We start from the raw sequence: 22,109 nt of genomic DNA on the forward strand, positions 1-22,109 counted from the left end.
GAAATATGTGAGACGCAGAAAGGGGCTCTGAGGAAAACGTTTGAGTTCTCAGTCCATGCAGCAACTTGTGAAACTCTGCATGGGGGGGAAGTGGCGAGGAACAACATCAAGCTCTTAAAGCTTCAGAATAAAGTGGTGGTGGTATCAAAGTTCCTGTTGACTTAAATGGAGCTTTGCTTGAGAACTGAAAGCTCAGGCTGATATTTCACATAGTGATTCCAAAGGTGAGGTTAGAAAGAAATGGGTGGAAGGGAGAGAATAAATTCCCTGCCTGGGATGTTATTGAACCTTTAGAACCAAAGATGACAACTTATCAGGAAAGTGGCAGATTTCCATGGTTTCCTGCCTTTCCCACCGAAGTAACAATTAAGTCCCAGGTGTAAGTGGCTAATTGACTTGTACATTATCACTATCATCATTGCACTCTGCATTATAAAAGGACTATTAATAGTGCTTTTTTTCATGTTGAATTAAACCACTGGTGTTAGATTGTGAGCTCTAGTTTTATTATGTTTTTATACTGTGCCCAGTGCTCTCTAGGTCTACAGATACTAATGAAGGATTTATAAACACTAATTCAGGCTATGAGCATGTGAGAATGAGACAGAGCATGTCCACCTTCTCCAGGTAGCTCAAAGCATCTCACATTTTTAGGAGGCCAATGTCGAGAAGCCACCTACAAAGCTTTTGATTAATGTGCTTTATCCCTAGGCTAATTTGTTAAATATGACATTTAAGTGGCCTTAAATAACTACCTGACCTCAAAAGGAGCTTGCCAGAAGGCTGCCTTGTTGCACATCAGCCTCCTCACTGAAACTGTTCACTCCAATTCAATTTCACCAGTGCGATAGTTTTATATTTAAAAAAATCTGGTCTCCCCTGAATGTGTGACTCTTTAAACAACAAACAGGGATAAATCACCACGTCCAGAAAGTGAATCAGGACATCGCCGGTGCTGCAAGCTGGAGGAGTTGAATGTGGATGTCAGGCTTGGTCCTTTATGCATTGGGTGGGCAGAAGTTGACAGAACTGCGGTAGGGGCACGCTTGGTTCTAGAGTGTTTCCCTATTGTTAACATCATTGGGATGCTGTTAATCGTCATCTACCTGAAGCAGTTACGGGAGGATTTCAACATCCTTGTGGTCTTACTCCTGGAAGGGGCTGAATTCCTCCTTTAATGTGCTGATTACCCTCACCACTCAGTGATGCAAACACTAAGCACTTTGCGTGATCAGGCCATAAGAATGACGCTGTTCTCTCTTAGCTATGCTGAATAGGTGCCAACTAATGGGCTTCCCAGTTCAACTAGGAAATGTTTCAGAGTGGTAGCTGTGTTAGTCTGTATCAGCAAAAACAACGAGGAGTCCTTGTGGCACCTTAGAGTCTAACAAATTTATTTGGGTATAAGCTTTCGTGGGCTAGAACCCACTTCATCAGATCCATGAAGTGAAAATACAGGACCAGGTATAAATACATGAAAGGATGGGGGTTGCTTTACCAAGTGTGAGGTCAGACTAATGAGATAAATCAATTAACAGCAGGACACCAAGGGAGGAAAAATCTCTTTTGAAGTGGTAAGAGAGTGGCCCATTACAGACAGTTGACAAGAAGGTGAGAGTAACAGTAGGGAGAAATTAGTATTAGGGAAATTAGGTTTTATAATGACCCAACCACTCCACTCCCAGTCTTTATTCAGGCCTAATCTGATTTTATCCAGTTTGCAAATTAATTCCAGTTCTGCAGCTTCACGTTGGAGTCTGTTTTTGAAGTTTTTTTGTTGAAGAATTGCCACTTTTAGATCTGTTATTGAGTGACCAGAGAGATTGAAGTGCTCTCCTACTGGTTTTTGAATGTTATGATTCCTGATGTCAGATTTGTGTCCATTTATTCTTTTGCGTAGAGACTGTCTGGTTTGGCCAATGTACATGGCAGAGGGGCATTGCTGGCACATGATGGCATATATCACATTGGTAGATGTGCAGGTGAACAAGCCCCAGATTGTGTGGCTGATGAGGTTAGGTCCTATGATGGTGTCCCTTGAATAGATATGTGGACAGAGTTGGCACCGGGGTTTGTAGCAGGGACGGACTCTAACGTGAAGCTGCAGAACTGGAATTAATTTGCAAACTGTATACCATCAGATTAGGCCTAAATAAAGACTGGGAGGAAATGTTTGGGTATCTTAGCACCCGAGTTCAGGAAGGTTCTTAGGCATGCACCTAACTTTAAACAAGTGACCAGTCCCATTGAAGTCAGTGCTTAAAGCAATGCATATGCTTATGTAACTTGTTGAATTAAGACCTTAAATAGTACTATAGTTAAATTAAACGAATAGTATGTGTTTTATTTTGCTTCTAGGCTGGGCCTTCCCCAGTTAAGTAAAGGGTGGTACAGTCCTTTCTACTAAAGCTGTAGGAGGTGAATTACATGTACTTTGTAAAATCATTTTTGTGTCTGCTTTACAGTCACTGATGGAGGTTTTTTTTCTCCCCATAGCTGCCCCATCATGCTCTGATTTCATTATGCAGAGTGCATGTGGCTGCCCATGATAAAACGATCGGAGGATCTAGCCATGTGTGTGTCAGTCTGAGGGAGGGAGAGATATGTGAGATGCCTGAGTGCATCTGAATAGGGATGGTTCTCAGAGTAATAAGGAGGAAATCCATATAAAGGAATTTGGAAGAAGTAGCAGTGGCAGCCACCGAGAATCGTTTCTGATATAGAACATGAAGGGGCAGTCAGAGGAAAAAGTAACAATTAATTCCAACAAATAGCCAGATATTCTAACAGACCTAAACAGCAGCTTCTGAGGTGGTGGAATGCACTTCTGTGGCGCAAACCAGTGCTGTTACTCAGCCTCCTGGGCATGTGGGACTTTGATTATAGTTTAGAATATAGGGATTCAAAGAAATAGTCTCAGGATGCATTTTTTCATTCTGTTGGCTTATTTCTCCAAACCATTAGGTTGGCTTCAACATTCATCTTTCTCTGGCCTTATAGTCCCCCTTCCCCCCACCAATAGTGGACCAGATCCTCAGCTGGTGCACGCCAAGGTAACTTAGTGGAAATTAAGAGCTAGACTGGCTTATACCAGCTGAGGCTATTCTTGATGCTTAATCCTTGTAGTTTTTTTTTTTTTTAAATCTAGCAAAAGCCTAAGTTCCAGGTGTATTGTCTTTTTTTATTAATAAAATTTACCTTTTTAAAGAACAGAATTGGATTTTTGTGTCTTAAGAGGTTTGTGCACATGTTATTTAATTAGCTGGTGGCAACAGCTGATTTCCTTTTCTCTCTCTCTCTCTCTCAGCTCTTCCCCGGGGGGCGGGGGGTGAAAGGGTTTGAGGGTACCCCACAGGAAGGAATTCCCAAGTGCGCCTTCCTGGGTTCTCAAAAGGGTTTTGCATTTGGGTGGTGGCAGCATCTACCCATCCAAGGTCAGAAAGAAGCTGTAACCTTGGGAGTTTAATACAAGCCTGGAGTGGCCAGTATTAATTTAAGTCCTTGCGGGTCCCCACCTTCTGCACTCGAAGTGCCAGAGTGGGGAATCAGCCTTGACAAACCCACTGGCCATTCCCAGTTCCCTGCCATGGCCCTAAGGGGCCAGCGAAACCCTAACTCTCGGCTTCGAGAGGGAGTCCAGAGTAAGGTGGTGAGATCTCCTTTCTTTTCCTCCTCAGGGCCAGACTGTGCCTTTCCCCAGAAATAGCCCCACCGCTTTCAGTGGGACTGCGTGAGAACATGGCCCTTCTTTACCTTTATTAGGCTTTCCACAAAAGCCTCACACAGGAGTCTGTTCAGCCAAGTGGCCTGACATAGTCTCACAGCCTGCTCCCTCAGCACTACAGGAGAAGAACTGGGTTTGCTTTTAAAAGGGGCTGGCTGCTCCATCTTGGTCCAAAGTATGGCTGCCTTATAGAGGAGGCGAGTGCATGGAGCCCCTCTTGTCCCTCACTTGGGAAAACAGATGCACGTCCCATATGTTAAGTCTTTCTGTTGCTGGAGCTAACTGGTATTCATTACAGATGGGCCTGAGTTACAAAAGCTAGATCTGGATCTGAGCATCCTCAAAATGTGAGTTGCCTCGCTCAGTGCTTCTGGTTTGGCCCCTCTGCAGTACCGATCTGTCTTATATTTTCAGTTCTACTGAGAAATTAGTCCCACCTAACCCTTGTACTTTGTAATACAAATGAGTCTCCATAGCAAACTGCTGCAGTGGGTGAACATTTGTGCTAACCCCCCCTCGTCACCCCCTCCCCCCCCACAGATTCAACATTATATACAGCTCAACAAGGGCTTGTCTTCTCTCGGGGCTGGAGATGGCGGGGGGAGATGAACATATGGTCTAGCACAAGAGGTAGGAGTGTCAGCTCCTCTGGGCATACGCCTTTTTTTATAGTTCTGCAATGACATCATCGCATTAAGATCACCTGATGCTAATGAATGGCCCCTGCTCAGAAGAAGAGTGAACCTCACTCCATGCACACCCCTACGTTAAACAGCTTTATGCCCTGGGCGAAGCCTCCTTACTGACCCTGAATTTGGACTTCAGTTTAATCCTGTCCACGGGAGCAAGAATCTCCAGTTAATCATATAATCTAGTTATGCTCCTTGGAGATATGGTTGGTGTCAAGTAATTGTTCACTTGTAGCTTGAACCCTCATTCATGAGGGCGAGTGGCTTGGTTGCAAGTTTGTCTCCTTGCGGCTTATCGCCATATGGTGACTGGCAGCCAGACTGAGCTGGAAAGTTACTTCTGAACTGGGGGCGTTGCTAATATGGGCATTCTCATTCTGCAGCTACTCTCATTCCTGCCCACAAACACCAGGAAATAGTCCTGCCAGGAATGAAATCATTTTGTAGCACCCCAGTCGTTGGTAAACACTGTGGTGGAATTCCTGTAAATGCAGCTTCCTAAGGCCTATTTGTGCACTAGCTGGTAAGTGGGTTATTTGGGGACTCTCTTGAAGTGATCTTCAGGGATTCCTCAGTTCTCTGCTAATTGTCTAAATGAGGCATTTGGAATACAACAAATGCCCATTGTCTTTTGAGAAGCTTGGAACTGGTGAGCTAAAAAGCAGTCCTACTAGCTTTGCAGGTAGAGGGGACTGCTAGATATATACGAAAGGGCCTGGCATGTTCCTTCCAATAGAACGCGGTTGTGTACATACATATAAGGCAGTGCATTTATAACTAAGGCTAAGATTTTGTTATGGATATCTTTAGTAAAAGTCAAGGACAGGTTACAGGCAATAAAGAAAAATTCACAGAAGCCCGTGACCTGTCCCTTACTTTTACTAAAATATCTATGATAAAATGGAAAGCCTCTAGGCAGCTACGTGGCCAGCTGGGAGCTCCGGGGCCTTCACCACCTATGGAGGCTTGGACCCCGTCGACTCCGCTACTGCCTGTCGCTCTGGTGGAGTTCCAGAGTCGACGGGGAGCGCGTTCGGGGATCGATTTATCGCATCTAGACAAGACGCGATAAATCGATCCCCAATAGATCGATTACTACCCGCCGATGCGGCGGGTAGTGATAACGTACCCTGAGATAGTGTTCATTCATACAAGTGTGTTGACCTACTTTTTCCTGGTGTAGGGTCCAGATTCTGATTTCAGTTACGTCTGTGTAACTGTTTTGATGGTGTTACCAGTGTAAGAGTGAAATCTAGCCTGCAGCAGAACTGCCATCCTCAAGGATTCCAAAAATTTTCCTTCTTCACAAGACAAAGTGAAATGCAAATTATGGGCCAAATTCTGCAGTAAAGTTGGTATACATCCAGATTAATGCCACAAACTTGCCAGGATTTACCTCTTTAACTGAACAGAGCTTTACTGTGTGTATTCTGTAAAATAATAATGCTAGATTTTTAAATACACAGAACCAAGCAATAACAAAATGTATTCAGAAATCTTCCATGAAATTTGTGTTTAAAAAAAATTCTTGAAAAAAAAAAAAAAAAGAAATAAAATTAAATTTATGGCACAAACTCATCAAGTCTGGAAAGTCAAGGTAAGATCAACACTCCCTAAGGGCTGGTCTACACCCAGCCGCTAGTTTGGCGGCTGGGGATCGAAGTTCTGGGTTCGACTTATCGCGTCTGATAAGTCGAACCAGGAAGTGCTCGCCGTCAACTGCGGTACTCCAGCTCGGCGAGAGGAGTACCGCGGAGTCGACGGGGAGCCTGCCTGCCGCGTCTGGACCGCGTCTGAACCGCGGTAAGTTCGAAGTAAGGTATGTCGACTTCAGCTACGTTATTCACGTAGCTGAAGTTGCGTACCTTACTTCGACTTGGGGGGTTAGTGTAGACCAGGCCTTAATCACTTACGCTAACTGTGTCTCTTCTCCCCTTCACCCACTCTTGGTCTGACCGGTAACATGAGCTAAGGAGAGTTCCAGGCTACAGTTTTAAATTGGAGACAAATCAGCAATAGCCTGGCAAACTGCAGTGTTATTTAAATGTCGCTTTTTGTCTGTGAATGTATTATGTGAGACTGAGATAACTTGAAAAAATAATGCTACAGCCTAATAAGAATTGAAAGGAACATTTAAAGGCCTCATAAACATGAAATAATAATGAAACAAAAAAAAACAGATCAAAGCATTTAATTTCATTCTAAATACTTCACTTTCACACTCAAATTCTTATCAAAGATAGGCAGATGTTACTTTGCCTCTAGGGGGTCTCTAACTCAGTTTCTGATTTGCATCTAGTCCACAAATTTCCCTTCAAAACAGCAGACGTATATTGTAAAAGTAGCTGCAGCAGAACCGGTGCTACAACAGACTAAGGAATGGTAGCCATGTCTAATATTTAATACCATTGTCGAGCTGTATAAATATTTCCATCTCTGCTATGTTTACAAAGAGGAGTCGGAACTCAATCAAGAACATGCATCTATACAATTCAGACGTGATCAAGAAAAATCCAGGTCTCTTTAGAATAGAAAGAAATCGGCAAAAACACTAGACGTTGTCTTTTAGGTTATTAAAATACTGGGCAGGTGCAGATGTGATTTATAAATAGAAAGGAGCTCAAGTTGCAAAATTCAAACCTGGATTATGAACACAGATAAATTTGGGGAATGTCTGGACTGGAGTTGGCCATTAGATGAAACTCGGATCTGGATTTTAATCCCATTGTCTCCTCTCCCCCCCTCCCCCCCGAACAAAATAATGCTTTGGTTGGTTCTGGTCTGGGTTTTAGTATGGGCCCTGTTTTGTTAGCAATAAGTGATCTGTCAGGCAGGCAGAGCGGGGGGGAGGGGGGGAAAGGATTGTTATTAGTGATGCTGAGTGGCCAGTGATACATGTGGAGGTTCTAGGGGTTTATATGGCAGCAGCATGGGCTCATATTGCATTCCTTGGCCCCTGGTGAACACTGAACTAAAGACTCTTCTAAAACTTGAGCCTCTCTTTCTCCAATTCCACTCCTCAGCCAACACGACCGGCTGTTAGTTCTCAGCAATATCAGATGGGATTTGACCATTTTGGGAGGTGAATGGAGGTAGTTGTGAAAGCAGCCCTCACTGGCTATTAGAGCAGGGTGAAAGATGGGGGAGGGAACGACGCAAGAAGTGACCGTTTTCCATTTTTCTGTATTTCAAATGTACCTATTTTTTAAAAACAAATAGTGGGGTTCTTAAACATTCACAATCAAAATTGCTACAGAAATTTTTCATTTTTCAAAAATCCATGTAATTGAAACTCAACCATTTCAATGCTGCTTTTGATAAAAACTTTAGTGAAAGATTAAAAAAAAAATTAGCCAAAAAGTCAAGTTTAGTGAAATTTCTCAAGTTATTTGTCAATGAAATATGATTTCTTTCAAAGAAAAGAAAAATTCTGCCAGCTCCACTGGCCATACCTGATCCAACAGTGAACCTCCTACGTGTTATAAATAAGGCTAAAATTTTGTCACGGAGGTCGTGGAAGTCACGGAATCTGACTTCCAACGACCTCCGTGACTTCAGCCCGCGGCGGCTGGGAGCTGCAGGATCCTGCTGCCTTCCGCAGCAGCTGGGAGCTGTGGTGGGGGGGGTCTCCCAGCAGCTCCCCGCAGCCCCCAGCCACCGCGGGGCTCCCCGCAGCCTCTGGCCACTGCGGGAACCCAGCAGCTCCCTGCCACCATGGGAGGCAGCAGGACCCCACAGCCCCCACCTGCCCTCGACATTGATCCCCACAGCTCCACACTGCTGTGGTGTTGATCTCCGCAGCCCTCCACCACCGCGCATGGCAAGGGGACCCCCACAGCCCCACCCGCGAGGGGACCCCTGCAGCTCCCAGCCTGGGTGGAGGTGGACCACGTAGCTGAAGTTGCGTATCTTAGATCGATTTCCCCTCCTCCCCCAGTGTAGACCAGGCTTCATACAGGGCCAGACTCTGCCTCCTTTACGTTGGAGTTGCTAATGCCACAGCTTGTCCCACTGATTCCCCAAAAGGGCTTTGCCACACGGAGCAATCAGCCTGGCTGACAAGGAATCGGAGTCATGGAAGTGGTAGGCCAAGCAGGCACAAGTTAGAGCTCCCAACTGTTTTATACATATGACAAAATCCTGGCCCCATATTAAGTTAATGGGACACTTACCATTGATGTCAACAGGGCCAGGATTTCACTTGAACAGCAATCTGCTCCGAAGGATGAGTGACAGTGCAGGCGTTGTGCATAGACCATGTGAGTAGAATGACATTTAATCCCGTATCATGTGGTACTGCTTATTCTTGTGACTCAGATTCCTCTGCAACCGCTGTGGCAGTCATGAAGTGGTCTCTGATGCAAGATGGAGGCCTTGAGCACACTGCTTGGAACAACTGAGTGATCCGTAGTCACTAGGGGCAAACTTTAGGCTTGATCCTGCTCTCAGTGACTCAGAGATAGTTCTAGCCTTGATGTATACAGGGCTGGGCCTTTTGTCACCTGAAGACAAGCTTCTGCCTTGGAGCTAGAGTTAGTTATTTCTCTAGGAATGTTTCACCCAAGACTTGACTAGTGCTTGGCTAACATGGTGATAAGTGCAACATGCAAACAGAAGATCCTTTCCCTGTCTAGAAACAACTGTGTACCTAGTACTGTACAGCCATCCCTGGGTGTTGCAGAATATAATGAGTGTTCTGCTGGCATAGTTTCTTTGCAGACAGACATTTACTGTCTCTTTTTTTTTTTCACAGTCCTTTCAATGTCTCCACCATGGCCTCCTGTCCCCCACCAACTACAATCTGGTTGGCTTCCCCATGGATCAACCCTCCCTGTGCTGGCCAATGCAGAACAGAATAACTATTTTGGGGACACAAGCAGAAGGAGATCTGGTCCCTTAAAAATGACTGCAATACCTTTTCCCCTTCCCTAGAAGTGTTAAGTCCCTCCCAGCCCCAGAATTCCAAGCCAAGCTCAATGTTCAGATGTGGGCTTGGACTTATCTTGACTTTAGTCAGGCTCTTGACAGAGTCCCCCATGATGTGCTCATAAGCAAACTAGGACAATGTGGTCTAGATGAAATTACTACAGGGTGGGTCTCTGAACTAGTTATGCACCCTACTCAAAGAGTAGTTCTCTGTAGCTCGCTATCCAACTGGGAGGCTGTACCAAGTGAGGCCCCACAAGAGTCTGGCCTGGGTCTGGCGCTAATCATCACTTTTTATCAGTGACTTGGGCAATGGAATGGAGAGTGTGCTTATAAAATGTGCAGCTGACCCTAAGAGGGGAGGGGTTGCAAGCCTTCTTCATTCTTTGAAGAGCACGTAGCATGCAGCATGGTCAGGGGCAGTACAAGCTTCAATATGCTGTCCCAGCACTATGGCTCAGCCTAGACCTGGACAGGCCAACTCTGGTGAGAGAATGATTACATAGCAATGCGCACTCAGGCAATGGTCTCCATGGCAAGACTATGTCCAGATCCTGTCTTTTGCTCAGCCCACAGACTCTGAGACCTTCAGCTGTTAAACACCCCAGTGCAGTTTGTTTCCACTTGCTCGTCCCACCACCTCACTGATCCATGCACCATAATTATTTACAGTTTCAGTCTCTCCTCAGCAAATAACTGAGGAGAAAGATCTCTCTACTTAGAGCAACTTCCAGGGTCTGGCTCTTCTAGCCTGCCTCTCTCCCCTGCACATCCTTCATGTGCCACCTTATACTTCCTGGTTTTATGGGCCAATTTGCTCATTAGTCGTTCCCCAGCTCACTCTAATCCACTAATTTGGCCCCATCAGATCCACCCTGGGGGGGAATTAATTGGTGTTTAAGTGACCATAGTGCTGGCTCCGCTGTTGGTTCCCAGCACGCTGTTAAAGTCTCCCTGCTGAGACTCCCAAGCACTATCATCAGATTCTGGTGATGTACCTCTTGTCTTGTGGAGAAGTGGATTGAGATCCCCAGCTTGTTCTACTGGACAGCTTTGGTTAGCTGCTGACCTGGGATGGCTGAGACACTGCAGCATGAAGCTGAAAGGTGCATTGTAACTCCTTGGCAGACTTTGACTTTTATTTTTTTCATAAATTGACAAAAAAAAATTTTAAAGCATGTTTTTATTTTTATGTTTTTACAGTTGTGGTGGAGATAGCCAATGGGGAGGTCAGGCAATAATTCTTTAATGACCGTAGACTTTGTGATTCAGAAAATTAAATCTTTATACCCACAAAAATACAACATGTCAGCATCACATGTCAAAATATACAAAGTCAATATCCTTAAATCCTTAAATCAAAGTTCTCAAGCAGCATTTTCCTTATTTTGCCTAGCTGTAAATGTTGATGATTATTTTTTGTTGATTTGGGTGTGAACAGTGAAATTGATGTTTGCTAACACTTACCAATAAAAATAGAATCCTTCCACTTCTACCCATTAGCCAGTCCCTGAGCCATGAAACCTGCCTTCTTCTTGGAGGCTGCAATCTTTTGAAGAAGATACTTAGTGCACAGGAGCAGAATATATACATCTCTATTCTGATATAACGCGACCCGATATAACATGAATTCGGATATAACGCGGTAAAGCAGTGCTCCGGAGGGGGGGCGGGGCTGCGCACTCAGGCGGATCAAAGCAAGTTCAATATAAGGCAGTTTCACCTATAACGCGGTAAGATTTTTTTGGCTCCCGAGGACACGTTATATCAGGGTAGAGGTGTGTATATATATGCCAACTTAGTGCATAGGAGCAGAATATATATATATATATAATATATATATGCCAACTTGGTCACTGTGAGTTTGTCTCACACATTCTGACACTTGCCCCAAAACAGAAACAAAAGGCACTTGGCTTAATGGCCCGCAATATTTCAGTTTTTAAGAGAGTCCTCCTTGAGACGGGCTCAAAACACCAAATGTGGACCCAAATACAGATTTCAAAGCCACCAACAATCAGGTGTGTTTCGATTCTGGGTTTGGTGTGACCTTTTATAGCGAGAAGGGGCTGTCTAGATTCTGAACACTCAAAATCAGGGACAGTTCAGAGCTGGGAGTTTATCATCTAAATCCTAATGAAGTTCTCTTTTTAAAAAAAATAGACTTAACTCTTCCTTCCCTCTCCCCTAACCCCCATTCACACTAACTGCTTCTCTTTTCACATTGTCATAACTTAAAAGGGGCCCTTTATGCTTAGTTTATGAAACAAACTGGCTTCACAGATTGAGACCTCATGTGCCAAGTCTGAACACCTTTTTGCCTCTGAGAAAAAGCACCTCTGAGAGCTAATTCTAGTCCCATTTTTTCCTGCAGAAGGGCCAAATTCTGTTCTTAGTTACCCCCTTGCAACCCTGTTGATTTCACAGAAGCTGCACATCAGGAGGATTTGGCCTTAAATGTGTCAAATTTGACAATAACGGCCTGATTTTTGCTTTGTGAAAAAATACGTAAAATCAATCCCTTTCTGGTTTTCCATAGCCCTGTTTCTAGGCTACACACAGTTAAACCATCTGATAGCAAATCAAATTTCAAACCAGTCTAACTAATATACTCTGCCTTTGGCCTGTTGCATTTCACCACCCCTAAAACCAAATTAGGTCCTCTTGACCTCCACCCCTGTGAGTTGATGGCAATTTGTTTTCCTGCCTGTTAGTGCAGTGGGGGTGGGGAGGAGGTAGAGACCATCCTCCTGGCAGCTCTATGCATCAAAAGGATCTGATCTTTTCACAAGCCTCTTGGTGACAGCAATTGAAATTTTTGCTGGGGGAGGGGGAATACAAACGCTCTTTTTGTGAAAGTCCTCAGAGTCAGCTAGCTCCATCCGATCACTGATTGGGAATCCCCAAAAGTAATAGCAGCAATGAGCAAGTGACTGTCATCTTAATGAGCCCTGTTACTGGAGGCAATGGCCCAGATTTCCTCAGCTCAGTATAAATCTGGAGTGTTCCCACTGGCACTAGAGCTACAGCAGTTTCAGACTGGCATGAAAGAAGAATGGGGCCAAATTTGTCATCACTTTGTTCTGTAATTATACTAGTTTGAAATGCAGGATGATAGACCAATTTCTCTCCTTTCTGCTGTTGCTGTTAAAAATTTGCTCTGCCACAGATTTCCTGTGTCGTCTTGGCCAAGTCACTTACTCTCTCCGCTCCTCAGTTTCCTATCTGTAGAAAAGGGATAACAATACATTTGTCTTGTGTAGTTAGACTGCAATACAAATGCTGGTTGTCGGTGTGTGGCAAGGGGGGAAATCCTATTTAACAAGCAATGGATCATTGCATTCTGTGATCAGCAATGTGAACAAGAACAGTAGAGAGAGCAAATTAAAATCCAAAGTGGGACAGATAAGTGTGCTTCAAGGATTCCCTCTATATAATATTTCAGCACACAAAGCTGTCTTCGCAGGAATAGTAAGTGTGATAATTCTATCACCAGACGAGATTATCATGGAGTGTACAATGGGACAGATTTTAAACGTGAGTAACGTGTAAAATGTGTCTTGTCCCACCCCTCCCACCGCCACCAGCTAGTGCATATGGAAAATAACTCCTAGATGGCAGTGATAGCAGGTTATGTCTTTAGCACCTGTGTAAATGGTCTGTGCTGTGTTGCTGAATGTCTTGGGTCAGACTCTGCTGATGACCCATAAACTTGCACGTGTAAACCTCATCTGAACACAGAAATGAAGTATTCAGACTAATGCAGGCTTTGGAAGCCAGCTTGAAAATCTTGGCCAGTATTTCATACGGTGATTAAATCCCAGCCGTTACTTTTTATTAGGAAGAAATCCAAAAAGCCTGACACTTGTGAAACAAGGTGGGAGAGGTAATATGATTTATTGGACCACATTCTGTTGGTGAGAGGCAAGCATTCTAGCCTGGGACCAACATAACTACAGCACTGCATACGTTACTTGTGCATCTTTAGGCTTCAATGCAAAACATAGTGCTGCCGGAGCCTTGACTCTGGTAGACAGAAGAAACATTAGGTGTTTCAGGGGAGGGAAGACTTAATTTGTTCTTGAATCTAGAAGTCAAACTGCAGGCGAGGGTTTGTGGGTGAGGGTCGTGCCTGGCACTGGCCGATCAGCCTGGAGTACCAGGCACTTAAGCTCCTGTCCTCTTGGCATCTCACTCCTGGCTAACTTAGGCAGCTTTCTGCTCAGCTGTCAGTTGCTTAAGGAAGGGATTTTCAGAAACCAAACTGAGACTGAAAATTCCACTGGGCAGTAGGTGATGCCGCTGTTCTGAGCAGTGCAAAGCCTGGATACCTTTAAGCACCTTGGGTTCACCTAGCGGATACTCGAGCAAAGCATTGCAAGGATAATTAACAGCCCTACTGCCACCCTTACTTAAGAGAAAAGAAGTGTCTTAGCTCCCCACTGTTAGCAGCCCTTTTGAAACATGCTCTGAACATCAGCTAAGAAGCCATTAAATGTTCTCTTGTCTAGCCACAAGTTTAAGAAAAGATTACTTGAAACTCTGACTGTTCCATTTTATTAAAGTACAAATCAACTGATCTACACCGTCTCTCCTGCTGCAAGGCCTTAAAATGGCTTAGCACCATCATGCTGGAATACCATAGAGCGATTAGCTTATGTGCAGGAGCACAAGATTCACATTGATAATGCATCACTTACTTCCAGTGCTTTCACGCAAGCCAGAAATGAATTCCAATTTTCTGGCGGAGATAGGGCAAGAGCTGTCGTAAGTGTCACTCAGCAGTGATTCAAACCCAGCCAAGCAGCCTCCCTAGTAAATCTAGACTGAGTGCCGAGATTCACCTGACAGGCTTGCAATTAAAATTTATATATATGTATGTGTGTGTGTGTGTGTATATCATTCTTCTCCACTGTGGCTTCTGAAGAATGGGAGCTGAACAATGGGCCTGGCTGGGAAATGATGTAGTAGCATTCAGAAAGAGTCACTGCCTGAAGAGTGGTACTCTCAGCTCTCCCTCTCTCTCTCTCTCTCTCTCTCTCGCTCTGTGTACACACAGTCTATGGTGCAATTTCAAAATATGAAATGACTGCAAGTGAGGTCTGAAAGAACACTCTAAAAACAACCACAAAAATATCCTCCAAAACTAGGCCGTTTTCTTGAGCTGCTATTTCTAGACTTGCTTCCTTTTCTAGTTCGTCCCACTTTTATTTTAGGCAAAAGTCCAAGGAAAAATCTAAAATGTAGTAATACTTTGTTTTGACTGTGACAAATATAATGTACCAACATCCTCTAGTTACGCGTCTCAATTCTGAGATAAGTAAATATTATCCAAACTTGTTTAACAGATGGGGAAACTGAGGCAGTGCTAAGTGACTTGCACAACACCCTGAAGTCACTGTTAATACTGGTATTCTAACTCAGTTCCTAGCTCCCCGTCCTATGCTCAGGCCATGGGAGTGTGACATTCCCCAGGGTACACTCTGACTATTGGACAGCTGGGTCCCTCAGTTCTCCAACCTGGGATGCCTTTTACACTCCTTCACTGTGAGAGCAACCACTCCAGGCCTGCACTCACACAGCCTTCAGCATGTAAATTACTTCCAGCTATACTCCAAGAGTGCGTCAGTCGGCCAACCTGTCACCCTTGAATTATACTGCAGAGAAACACCAGCAACATGTGTCTTGTACTGCCCAGTACCCTCCTGGACAACACAAGCTCATATAAAGGCCATTATTTTATTAATACAAAACGATAGGCACAAACTGTGTTATCTCAAATGGAGTTCCCCAAACACTTCAATCCAAATATGCTGACGTAGATAAAACAAGTTTATTAACAACAGGAAGATTTTAAGTGATTACAAGTAATGAGGCATAAAAGTCAGAACTGGTTACAAAGAAGTAAAAGGTAAAAATGCAACTAATACCTAACTTAACAAGCTAGACTCGCTAGAGTGAATTCAAAGCAAAGGCTCTCTCATCACACATTCTAGCAGTTTTACTGCCTGAACCCCTTTCAGCATGCTTCTCTTCGCCTTCCCCCCGACCCATTCCAAGCTGGCTCTTTGTTCCTCAGGTGCTATGATGGCTGAGGAGAGTAAGAAAGGACAAATATTTTGGGGGGCCTCTCTTCACCTTTCTTATAGCTCCCCTTTTCTTTGAAAATCAGCTCCCTCTCTGGGTCAGGTGACAGCCAATCTGTTTACAGAGGCAAACCCCAGCTGTTCCTTTGCCAAGATGTAAATTTCTCACTCACACACCCTCCTTCCTGCTAGAGAACGGCTGTTTAACCAGGCGATAGTCCAGTTGATTACACCGACACCTGGCTAAGGTGCTTACTAGCCTTTTGTCTGTGAGGAATTGGTTTGAAGCTATGTCCCCAGACTTGGGACATGTCTTATACAGTAGAATTCTATAACTTTACATACAATGTTGCCACACATATATTGCCCGGACAATAATGTGCAACAGATTATGAGCTTTCAAATGCTACTTCACAAGGCATACTCTGTACAAAGTTTATCATAGTCTTGTACATAAGGGTTCAGACTGTCACAGAAACAAGAATTCTGAGAGCCCCACAAATGGGGCAGGCTTGGCATTGCAATGCCTAACTTACCACCCAGTGGACTCCATAACCCTGAGTTAGGTGCCCAGCTCCCTATATAATGCACGAGGAGAGTTAGGTATGACAAATGGGGGGGGGGCAGAGGGGGCATTCACAGAAGTCAGCAATCTAAGTGGGGCGCTGTCTGGGCTTGCCAATAGGAAATCCTCAGGGGGGTCCTCAAAGGGAGTTAGGTGCCTAATTCTGGGCTGGCTGGAGGTGCCTGTTGCTGCTCAGAATTCACATCCATGAACCCACGTCTGGCATTAGGTGCCTCAGCCAAGTCAGCTGTTTCTTGCAAAATACCTTCATCGCCAAGAGGTTCGCACACTCAGTCCAGAGGTGGGTGACCAGCATTCAAGCCCCTGACTGTGCCTGATTTGGAGCAGGGATTAACTTGCCAGGCATCTGGTTTTCGATCAGAATACCCAGTCGAAAAGGGACCCTGGTGGCTCTGGTCAGCCCCGCTGACAGTTGGTGCAGGGCTGGCAGGCTCCCTAGCTGGCTCTGTGCAGCTCCCTGGAAGCGGCAACATGTTCCTCAGCTCCTAGGCATTGGGGCACCCATGGCGTGTTCCGCATGCTGCCCCCCCACGCCCCTGAGCGCTGGCTCCACAGCTCCCATTGGCCGGGAACCAGGGGCAATGGGAGCTGTGGGGAGGTGGTGCCTGCGGTCAGAGGCAGCACGTGGAGGCCCCGGCCGCCCCTGTGCCCTAGGAGCCGAGGGACATGTTGCCGCTTCCTGGGAGCTGCCTGAGGTCAGCGCCTCCCACAGCCTGCACTCTGAACCCCAACCCCCTGCCCCAGCCTGGAGCCCCTGCTGCACCCAAACCAGTCATCCCTGGCCCCACCCCAAAGCCTGCAGCCCCAGCCAGAGCCCTCACCCCTCATGCCCCCCAACCCCCTGCCCCAGCCCCCTGAAAATAAGCGAGTGAGGACAGAGAGTGAGCGACAGAGGGAGGGGAGAATGGCGTGAGTGGTGGGGGCTTGGAAAAGGGGCAGGGTTCTCAGGGAAAGGGTGGGGAAGGGGCAGGACAAGGATGTTTGGTTTTGTGTGATTAGAAACTTGGCAACCCTAGCTGGGATCTGAACACAGATCTTCAACTTGCCCTGTGGTTAGTGTTCTCCCCTGGGTATTGCGTACAAGGGTAGGGCACCACCACCATTTCCTCCTCAGTTATGTTTTGTGTGGTGTTAGGTGTGCTTGGAGAACACCTGATGGATCAGACCCAATAGATGGGGGAACTGGACACGCAGTTTGAGAATCCCATAAACGTGTAGGTGCTCTCAGGACTTATGTGGCTGTGTGCATGTCCTCTGGCAAACATTTAGGTGCCACGGGGCTTTGTGGCAGAAATGTATATGCTGAGAGAATTTAGGAACATACCGGAGTAAGTCGCAGTGGATCGGGGGTTTTGAAGATCTAAATTTTGGTATTCGGTGCCTCAATGGGCAGCTGGGTGCCTCATTCTCTTTGTGGCACTCGCCCTCTGCCTCTGTGCAGCTGTTCCCAGTTAATATCTGTCATCTCTTCTAGAATTATATGATGCAATACCAGGAGGGTGGGTCACAAGGGCTTTTTAATCTCATGAACTTCTATGGTTGCCTTATGTTTGCCCTAGACTTGGATTTTAAGTGCATTGGGTTTCCAGGTGGGTTCCTCCAACCTCTGCCATCTCAATAGGGCTAGTTGGTTTTGTTTTTGTCCCCACCCCCAAGGGGAGTGAGGCTCTTTCAATTGGAGTTGGGTGACTGACTGATCTTGTGCCTCTGAAAATTCCCATCACCCGTTGGAAATAGGGTGACATTTAATTATTAGAATTGATTTCTAGCCAGCAGCCTTTATAACTGAAAGTTTGCAGTGAATCCTATAGACACTAGTGCCACTGTGGTAACAGGGGAACACTTTGCAATATTTTGATTATGTGCTTAATTAAAATCATTTCTAGTTTTTCTTATGGAAAATACCAACCATAAAGGAATGAACCACACTAAGTTTCCCCTCAGTTTATCAACGCTTACCATACATTATAATACCAAGGCAGCTTCTGATAACAGCATTGGAATTGCAATTGTTATTAACTAGTTGTCTCCTATGTGAATGAATGGGGCTGAGGGAGATGAAAGTCCTTTCGAAATCCCACAGATGAAGTGGCAAAAATGATTGAAAATTTGAGCTGTAACTGCTTAATGAGTAACATTTGATGATCAAAGTGCCAGTACAGTGTTTCTACGGCTTTTGAACAACAAAGTCACCTACTATCCTTCAATAAAAATGCAAACAACAAATTCAAAGCCCAACACCATCTTTTTCTCCTGGAATTTTTGTGCGCCCGCATAGTCTGTGTAGTAGCTTCCATCATGATAATTTAATGTTACTAAAAAGCTCTAACCTTTAATGGTATTCACCCTGGTTAACTTAAAAGTGGCGTACAGAGGCAGAGTCTGGCATTTTCTGCTTATACCAATCAGTCTCTTGTGCTTGATGTCAGATGCCGCCTGGGTTTCATTTTTCAGGTGAAATGAGCTGCAGTTGGTAAAATCTGATTAAAGTGAATAGGACTAGTCTGAAATGAGTGGCAACAGCCACATCAGCTCAAGTCCCCCTTTGTAACTACCCAGAGCCTGCAGAATACAGAACAAAGTGTGCTGAGTAACAGATGCATTGTTTTAAAAGTTTTTTCACTCTTATTAATAGGCCATCAAACTGATAGAAAACCAAAGTACTCTGGGTATTTCTACGTGTGACGTAGAATAATGAAACTCATGTCACTGGAGTTGTTTTGTTTTTGTCTTGGCGCCCTTATGCAGGGCTTTAAAGACAACTGATGGTAGCAATGGGATGGGGTTGCAGTATTACCAGCCCCAAGTGTCATAAATCATGAGTTAGGCGTTCCCTGAGATTGGCCTAAAACTTGAGCTTGTGTGTGATTTTTTCCCCCCTTTTAAACACTTGAGGTCTTTTTAGGATCCACTCTAACCTACCTTTTCAAGCTAGACATTTATTTAAAAAAAAAAAAATTAGTCACATGATCCAGGAGCTAGGGCTTTAAGAAAAAACACCTAAGAGCATGAGACTTGCAATACCTGTAAAATTGTAAGAGTTGGGATTCTATGCAGATATCTTACAACCTGCTATAAACAGGCTGGGAACCTCACTCTTGGTTGTACCTTACACCCGGTAAGACTGGCTCCATCTGTATAGGTACTTCTATAGTACCTGAGCACCCCACTAACATTAATGGAGTTGTCCTCACAATATCCCAGTACCAATATCTCCTTTTACTGTGCGGGGGAGGGAGAAGAGGGGGTTTGAAAGTAGGGGGGTCCAGACTGGGGGGTGGTGTTGAGATCACCCTCCTGTATAACCAAGGCTGGTGAGAACAAGTGTTTAACCCAAGTGGGGTGGTCAGGCTGCAGTCACACGCAGACACTCAGGGTGTGGCTTGCATGCTGGAAGACTGTGCGTGGTCCAAGTGGGAGCTAGTACATTAAGGCATTCTAGGCACCCATGGCTGGAGGGCAGGGGTGACACATTGGTCTAGACCGTACCCTGGTGTGAAGATACTCAGAGTGGTGGTTGCGGGTAAGGGTAGTTAAGAAGAAAAAATGGTGCCTTCTTCATTTCCTATCCCCTTTGTGCATTCAGGATGGAAAAGTTGCACCACTTCAGGGGAGGGTGGGTGAACATAGTGGTTCTCCCTCTGACACTTTAGTGTTCTTTCCTACTATCAATATCAACCCGTCACCATATCTCCCCCACACCATGAGTACATCCATAACCTCATTCATTCACCAATTGATTCTATTCCCCACTACACTCACGCCTACCACCTCCAATCTTTCCCCTCTGCCAAACCATGAAAGGTCTCTCCACGCCAACCGCTACCAGTTCAGTCTCCTCCCACCACCCTTCCTAGTTAAGCGTAGCAGCTGAGAACCACACCCTGCTAGTCTGACTCTGATCCAGCAGAAGTGCCCCAGTAGCTTCAGGTGTGACTGTACCCTGTAGTATATCAGTCCCACAGCACACTTCTCATATTGGTGTGGCTGAGCCCCCATTAGTCCTGAACCACCAGCCATGCCTGCTAACATAAGGAATGTTTTTTTTGCTTTCAAGTCTGTGCCTTTATCCATGGTGTCACAGGACTCTTTTTCTGAACTCGGCATAACCGACCCTGCTTGGGCCAACAGCAGGGTTTGAACCTGGGACCTATAAGAGTTAAAAACCATGTGCCCCTAATACTTGACATAGTGAACTAAATAGAGTAGCAGTCTCATGTAGACTAGCCACTAAAAGGTGACACTCTCTTAGCTTGGGTTCCGGATGTAATATTGTACCCATAATAATTTTGTAAACTACGCTATCTGGTTACAAAAATGTAACTATACTGTCTGCTTTGGGACAGGATAAACTGCATGGCTCCACTGCCATAATACTACAGAGATGGACACAAACAGAAGGAAACAAATGTCCAAGTGACTTCTCAACCCTAGTGCAGTTAGAATAGTAGCTGTTGCTATATGTACCATGTTGGTACATGACTTCCACATTTACTTTCAATTCATTTTGAATGGACAGAAGTTACTTTGTATCCCCTTCAGACAAAGAAGCCAAAATGATGCTTAGAGAGGTGCAATGGTCACATGCACACAACACACAACCTGTGGAACTCCTTGCCAGAGGATATCGTGAAGGCCAAGACTATAACAGGGTTAAAAAAAGAACTAGATAAGTTAATGGAGGATAGGTCCATCAATGGCTATTAGCCAGGATGGGCAGGGATGGTGTCCCTAGCCTCTGTTTGCCACAAGCTGGGAATGGGCGACAGGGGATGGATCACTTGATGATTACGTGTTCTGTTCATTTCCTCTGGAGCACCTGGCATTGGCCACTGTCGGAAGACAGGATACTGGGCTAGCTGGACCTTTGGTCTGACCCCGTATGGCTGTTCTTATGCCAGACTGGACACAACACCATTCTCTAAAATAGCTATTTGCTGATTAGATCCCTCTGTAATGTAACTGACCGGCTCTGAAGAGGTCCTGCACATATACAGGAGTCCTGCCATATTACAATAAAATATTGTAATGCTGTGAACCTGGTCTATCTGTTATAAAAAACTTTCTTATCAGTGGGGCAGGAGGACCCCAACATTCAGTTTCTAATCCTTTTCAAAGGCCAGTGCTTGGTGCCAGGGCCTGCTCGATAGAGGCTACTGTGTCGGCTACAGAACTCTCTGCCAACACGATTTGAATGATTACTAAAGATTAAAGGCTAGCACATTCTCACATCTATATTAATTATTAAGGCACCATGCAGAGCACTGTAATTGGCTCCTGTAAACTAGTACAGTGCTGACTTTATAGGGTAAGATTATGGGAGAATTTTGATGGTCATTAGAAAAGACTTCTGGTTCTGTTTGGGGGTAGCGGTTTCTCATAGGATTGGAAGAAAACAATAGGAAAAAATACACATCCCTGGAAACAGCGCAATAGTTCTACATTCCCATGGTCCCAACAGCCTGAAATTAAACACTGACACAGTACGAGGCTGAAGAGCTAGGAAAAAAATCAAGCCTGTCCAATCTGCCACTCCTAGAAGTGTCAATAATATGTCCCAGTCTGTTAGCAGGCCAGCATTATTGTAATAATATGTCTTTGTGGGGCTTTAGCACAGCGTCTCCTTTCTCTCTCTTCCTTCAATAATCTTTTCTTCAGTCATTTAGAAAATGGATAATCTCAGTACAAGGCCCCATCCCGCAGTCCTTAATTGCGACATTGACAGCCCAAGTCTGTCACTCTATCCACTTGTACAGTACCTTGCCCCATTCACCTCAATCACATACGGTAAGGACATTAAAATATGGCCACAAGTTAGAGACAACACATAGGACAACATGTCAAGTAAGACAAAGCATGGGGACTAACAATAAGAAGGAAGTGAGAATGATTTAGATGTGGCTTCATAGAAGGAATTTGAAAACAAGCAGGTGCTGTGGCAGAAGATGACAGGGAAATGGGGGGCCAAGCAAGGGATTGATGCAGGCACCACTACAGGATGACTTTGAAATGATGTAGATATTCTAAAAAGGGGGCAAAAGTAAGAATCAGAGAGGAGAAGGTTACAGACCAGTGAAGGCAAACCAAGGTGTGAATGA

The sequence above is a fragment of the Terrapene carolina genome, unplaced genomic scaffold, assembly GCF_002925995.2.
Source record: "Terrapene carolina triunguis isolate 2854851 unplaced genomic scaffold, T_m_triunguis-2.0 Scaffold112, whole genome shotgun sequence".
NCBI classification, from domain to species: domain Eukaryota; kingdom Metazoa; phylum Chordata; order Testudines; family Emydidae; genus Terrapene; species Terrapene triunguis.